The sequence below is a fragment of the Nelumbo lutea genome, chromosome 3 (genome assembly GCF_056320005.1).
Source record: "Nelumbo lutea isolate HS-2025 chromosome 3, American lotus-T2T, whole genome shotgun sequence".
Lineage (NCBI taxonomy): Eukaryota > Viridiplantae > Streptophyta > Magnoliopsida > Proteales > Nelumbonaceae > Nelumbo > Nelumbo lutea.
The window spans coordinates 63,315,265-63,321,560 of record NC_142686.1 but is presented as its reverse complement, the minus strand read 5'-3'; the positions used below and the strand labels follow the sequence as shown (position 1 = coordinate 63,321,560).

Genomic DNA, 6,296 nt, shown 5'->3' with positions numbered 1-6,296 from the left:
ACAAACTGTTGAGGTATGCAATGAATGCGACGACGAAAGAGAAAACTCAACGCAAATGTGCAATGAATCAATACAGAATGCGATGAGATTATGTCTAGATGAAAACAGAGTATCCAAAAACTCCTTTTATTTCTATATTAAATATGGAGGTTTACATATTATAGATGATGGGGAGGTCGTTTGGTTGGGATCTTGAAGTCAATCTTGAATCTTGTACAGTTGTCTTGCCAAGTCAGCAGGTTTGGTTCTAACCACCTAACGTGGAGCTCCGACTGAAAGAGGGAGAGAGGTAGAGAGGGCGGGAAGAGAATGAGAGAATATAGAGAGGACGGGGAAGAGGAACCTATTTTCTATCACGCCTTGTCTATAGTAATTGTTGCTATAGTTTATAGTGGCAATCAATCAATTTTGATCATTGCTATATACTATTATTTTTAGTAGTCCCTTCTAAAACTGCCGCTATATTATTATTATTATTATTGTTGTTGTTATTATTATTATTTTGTAGTGGAAGGGAAAAACCACGGGACACTAATCTAACTAAAGCTTCTACTACTATCTTATAATATTAAGATTACAATGTCTCTGGTTTCAATCAAAGGATAGCTCAACAAGATGACCAAATCTTCTTCTCTATACAAGAGGTTAACCTTACAATCGATCACTAATTGCTGCCACACACAAATAAATGAAGTTAAAATACATATTTGTACACAAAGATGGAAATTCATCTTCTAAGACTTTGAGAATGCCATAAGTAGTAGGAGTGGTAAAAGATATCCAACAGTGGCAAGGCCAAGCTCTTGTGAGGCTCAATAGATCTATGAGGCTAAGGCTAAAGTTTATAATTAAGTTTCCACCGCAGACTCCAGTAAAATTGTTCAACCCACCTGTGACAGAGTAGTTGCCTTCTGAGGACTTAGCTTTGTCTTCAAACAATCTACCAAACTCTTTCGATCATTCACTTTAGAACTGCCAAAAAACAAATACCCTCCCAAATATGTATCGATTAGCTAGCCTGATCACGGAAACTTCTAGGTTATTTTGGAGATGTTGTCTCAGCCATCATTGTGTATCTGGGGTTAAAAAGATGGCCAACTTAGCCATATTTACCTCATGACTAGAACATTTACAAAAGTGTGTGAACTATCCTTTCAAGCAATTGATTTCTTTACTTGTGCAATGTACTCCCCAAAAATCAATAAATCATCCACAAAAAGATGGTTAAGTCTCATACCTTTGCATCCAAATTTCAAGCCATGTAGTTCTCCCATTAATGGTTTTCAAAACCAGACTGGACCTGATGGTTGGACTGGAAAAATCGGGAATTGGGTCAGGCGATCGGTTTTGTTTTATCTCAGAACCATTATTTCACCAAAACATATTGATTTGGTCAGCAAATCACTGACCCGGGAAGTCATACTGTTCAAACCGTTCGAATCGCCCAACGGTTTTGGCTGTTTTTTTTTAATTTTTAATTTTTTTTTTCAATGATCGGACCATTCGACCCAAGAACGGGACCCCTGACCGATTCATTGTCCAGTTCGATTTTAAAAACCTTGCTCCCAATGTCAACTTATTAATTAATAGTTGTAATAGTACGTACTTCTGTTCAAATTATGAACAAGTATGGTGAGAGGGGGCACCCCTTCTACAGATCCCTCAACATTTAGGTTCAAGAAATATAGTTGGCAATGATATCACATAACTTTATTCTCTCTCTACCCATCCTGAATTGGAGCCACACATCTCTATTATGAATTAAGAGATGTGTGGCTGCAATTTACGACGGATAGAGAGAGGATAGGAAAAGTGAGTAGGAAATATGGGCTCCGGACAAATGGATATGGAGAAATATTTAGGAGGGCCACTATTTCTCACTAGAAGCAATTTACTTGATTGGCAATATCTCATGATTGGGAAATTGAAAAAAAAAAGTTAGAAGACTGGAAAATAAATTTACTCTCCTAAGCAGGTAGAACTATCCTAATTTAAGACCACTCTTGAAACAACACCGAATTATTGTTTGAACTATTTTTAACCAACTACTCTATATACTGGTGGGCATGCATTTGATCAAAACAATCATATGGTTTGTTCATCCAAGCTTCTGTGTTTTCCTTAGACGACACATATGGCAAATTCGCAATGAACTATTATCTCAACACATAAACCTTTTAATCTCTTGATCTGCTATTATCATTAAGGTCCCATTCGTTTTTGAGTTAGTTATTTATCTGGGTAAATGCACTACAAGAAAAAGGATCAAAACCGGCGGTCATACATAGGCCTGAAGATCGCTGGCTTAGGTTTAAGGCGGCGGTCATGCGTCCGCCACCTAAGAATCTGCCGCCATAGATCAAGACCGCCAGCTTAGGTTAAAATGACCGCCGCCTTTGATGGCTGGGCGAAGGCGGTTTAAGTTGCTCTAAAGCGGCGGTTTATCAGAGCTGCTGGGTTAGCTTTAATAAGGCGGCAATTTTGACCGCTGGCTTAGCTTTTTCTCAAACATCCCTGCCACCTTTAGGTGGCGGTTCAGACTGCCAGCTTAGCTATTATGTTATGGCAAAGCTGGCGGTTGGATGACAGCCGGCTTAGATTTTGCACTAACACTATTACTAATGCATCGCTTTAATACCTGCGCAGTGAAAACCTCATGACAATTGATATATAAAAATAACTGAAATAAAAATGTAGTTTGAAAAAAATTAATGTATTAAATTAAAAGACTAATTATTATTATTTCCAAAATATTCAAATACAATGTCCAATTAACATAAAAAATACAAGGACTTGAAAAAAAAATCAATTTGTCAAATAATATAACACATCTTCCTTTCTTTCCAATTCTATCATAATTTAAGATATCTAATAACCTTTGTGCTTTATTCTCCTGATTGACTCCAGCAAATATCCAAGCTCTGCTCAGCTTTAAATACTACACTACATAAATTATAACCTGAACCAAAATGTCCAACAAATTGCATCAGATCTACATAGCTAGGGATACAAACACAGGTCCACAGTGTACAAATGACATTTTTCGTTGTGCCTAGGCTAGACCTTTTAGTTATTGACTATAGAAAGATCTTGCTATTAAATCTTATGTTTCCAAGTGAGATATTTAATAGTGTTAGAGCATGTTTATTGTTTTTTAATAGTGTTAAAGCAATTTGATTATTCTACCTCTCAGTGAGGAAACAAGTTTACATGTAAAACAAATTACAAAAAGAAAAAATAAAATAATCAAATTACAAAAAGAAAAAATAAAATAGTGCGGAAATTATCACCCAACACTAACTTCAGCTGGGCTCTTAAAATATTACTAATTCTTAAAATCTTCTCTGTTTTTCATTCTCATTTTTTTTTCAATAGTTTTATTAAATGTTAACTCTTTTTTGGCTAATTATTGAATGTCACAAAATGTAGGCATTCTTCCAAATAAAAGTATAATAATATGGAAATTACTGAGGTAAAATGCCTACACTGAGTTGAGATCATCCCAAGAAATTTTCTCAATAATAAGCGTCAATTCTGTTAATTTTGAATTTCCTCTTGCTGATTGGCTATAGCTTTTTGACTGGCTTATGATCAATCAACCCCAGCAAATAGAATCAGCCAATTAATAGTTTTAGTTTCAAAAGGTTTGTTCTCAATGCAAAACTCAGGCAATCGCTAACTGCTAGCCATATTCAAGATCCATGACATTCAACCACCTGCATCAATCAGAAGCTTGAGATGCCTTGGAGAGTTACAGAAGGATTTTCAGCTGCGAAATGATGACTGGTTATCAAAGGGTAACTCTACAAGTGTTGCATTGCCATAGAATTCTTCCAAGTTGTAGAAAGCTCGTTGTTGGGGAAGAAATATGTGGACAACTACATCACCTGTCAAGAAACAATTAAGTTATCACTAAGAATATGAAAGACAGGCCTGAAAATTAATCAAATCCCCATTCAATCTTTATATGTGTTCAATTAGCCTACACTGAATCAACAAATTCTGGCGAGGAAAGAGTATTTAGGGTACGTTCGGTTCCCAGGATTAGGGGTCTGGAATTGGAATCAGAAGCAGAATGGTTCATTCCAATTCCAACAATTCAGTTCGACGAATTAGAATCCAATTCTCATTTCTGGCGGGATGACATTCCCCCATTTGAGGGAATGCGCCATTCTCTTCTCTCCCCCTCCCTTTGGAATGACAATTCATTTCAGCCAATTTAGATTCTGGTCTGAACCAAACCGGCAGGGGGAATAGGCCATTCCGATTCCGATTCGGATTCGAACTGTGAACCAAACTGTAAGCTTTCCATGGTAAGGTCAGTGGACCTTAAGTGCACCATGTACCCCATCCACTCACCACCACCAAAACACACACACACACATGAACATGTACCTACACTAGCTTTTAAACCAAAAGATTCCATAGATAAGGAAAGCATGCTTTTATGTTTCATAATGCTGAAAAATCAGAAGTAATAGAATGATTGTTATTTGAAATAGAAATGCTCCAACTTCCATAAAAAAATGCAAATTAGTTTTAAAAGGAACATGTGAAGAATATTGTGAAGATGACTTGCCGCCGGAATAAGCATGAAAAAGCAAGATTAGGTTATCAATAAGATTACAAGTCCCAAGGCATGATAAAGCAGAGGTTTAATCCTCTTGATTTCAAACATTAATGACTGGGTTGATCATCATCCAGCTTTAATACTACATGACCACCCAAATCCTCTTGATAACCAAGCTTCCACATTGCAGTCCTGCATGGCTGCGTCTAGAAACTGACAATCATCAACAGAAGTTTAATCCAAGAGATGCCCCCTCTACAATTATAATTGAACCTGCCAAAGGCATACTAGCTCTCTGATGCAACAGAATTTCAATGTTACTAAAGGTGGTTTGGCTGTGTCAAGAATTCATAACATGAATTGTAGTTCAATTTACAATTTTTCATCACTAATGCCAGGAAATAAGAAATTAGAACACTCACCAAAATCCAATAATGCAGTTCACGAGTTGGGTTTAGCATTACCTGATGGGACTTTTCTATATTGTTTCTCAGCTAGATCTCTTATTTTGGACCTACAATGATTAAGTTATCATTCATATACACATAAGCCTTCAACCACATACCCAATAGCATCAATCTGAGGGAGTGAAAAGGCTGTGGCAATGATAAAAAACCAAGTCCAATAAACTAGAGGCTTCACAAAGAGAATACGAATATCTGCACCCTTGACCTCGCTTGCAACCTTGGTCAGAGCCACAGCAACTACACGAATAGCAGAGAAAAAAAGCAAACTCTATGCTTTAAGTCCAACAAATTGCTAAATGTTTGAGTTTTCTTTAATAAGAATAGGTTCATGAAATTGTAAAAAGCTGATGAAATAGGAGATTTCTTCCACATTTCATGAAAGTGTCAAACTCTTCCTCTTATGTAGAATGTGTAGGGTCTTCATGGTTTGAAAATGGAACCACCCCCCTTGCGGGTTGTTGCTAAGATTTTTGACAACTTGAAGAAAGGGAAAGAAAACTCATATCGGGTGACCCAAGAAAATTAATGGTCAGCTATAACCGGATCAAACAAATTTGAGGTCTGAGACACAAATATACAAACATGACAGGCTCTCAGCATCATCGTCGGCTTCTGCACCAGGTGTTTTTCTACCGTTTCTTCTCTAAACCACCTTCCCATACTTGTCCAACAATCCGTCGAACATATCGTCTGTGTCTCCACCAACACCATCCAAAAATACAACAAACCAACATATTATCGTGAATAAGAGCCAATGACGTTATGGAAGCAATAGAAATAGGTTTTCTTAGCATTGAAAAGATGCATAAGATCAATATCATAGATTCCAATTACCGAATGAATGGTAAAGGAGAAAATCTTACGTCGTTGGGTCTGTTGTGGGCGTATGGGATCAAGAACGAAGCAAGGTGGGGGCGTGTAAAAATGGTAAAGAGGGCTTTGTCTTAATGGAGGAGAAATTCATAGATTTGAGTTGTTGTTTTGACTATAGGGCGGACAAAAGCAGTAGGAGGAAGGGGAATGTGTTATGTGCCTTCCGAGAACTCACCCCTAAAAGCGAGCTGTTAGAGGGTGGGAACCCAAGCACATATATACCCCACAACAGCATCCCATTCTACCGATGTGGGGTACCTCACATTAGCATCCCATTCTATCAACGTGGGACAAATGGACCGTAATATCTCACCACGCTTCCACAGTCCCGGCGCCCATGTAGATTGGCTTTGCACTAGTCCACCTAGTCCCGGCCAAACATTGCA

The 6,296-nt window shown here is 37.6% G+C and overlaps 1 long non-coding RNA gene across 1 annotated transcript; it reads right to left on the bottom strand.

Moving 5' to 3' along the window:
* Positions 1 to 2,714: 2,714 nt before the first annotated feature.
* On the bottom strand, positions 2,715 to 6,070 carry LOC148865316 (uncharacterized). The gene is made up of 2 exons (XR_016110483.1): positions 3,717 to 6,070; positions 2,715 to 2,959 (listed from the first exon to the last, which is right to left on the bottom strand). It is a non-coding gene; the product is annotated as an uncharacterized LOC148865316 (long non-coding RNA).
* Positions 6,071 to 6,296: the final 226 nt, after the last annotated feature.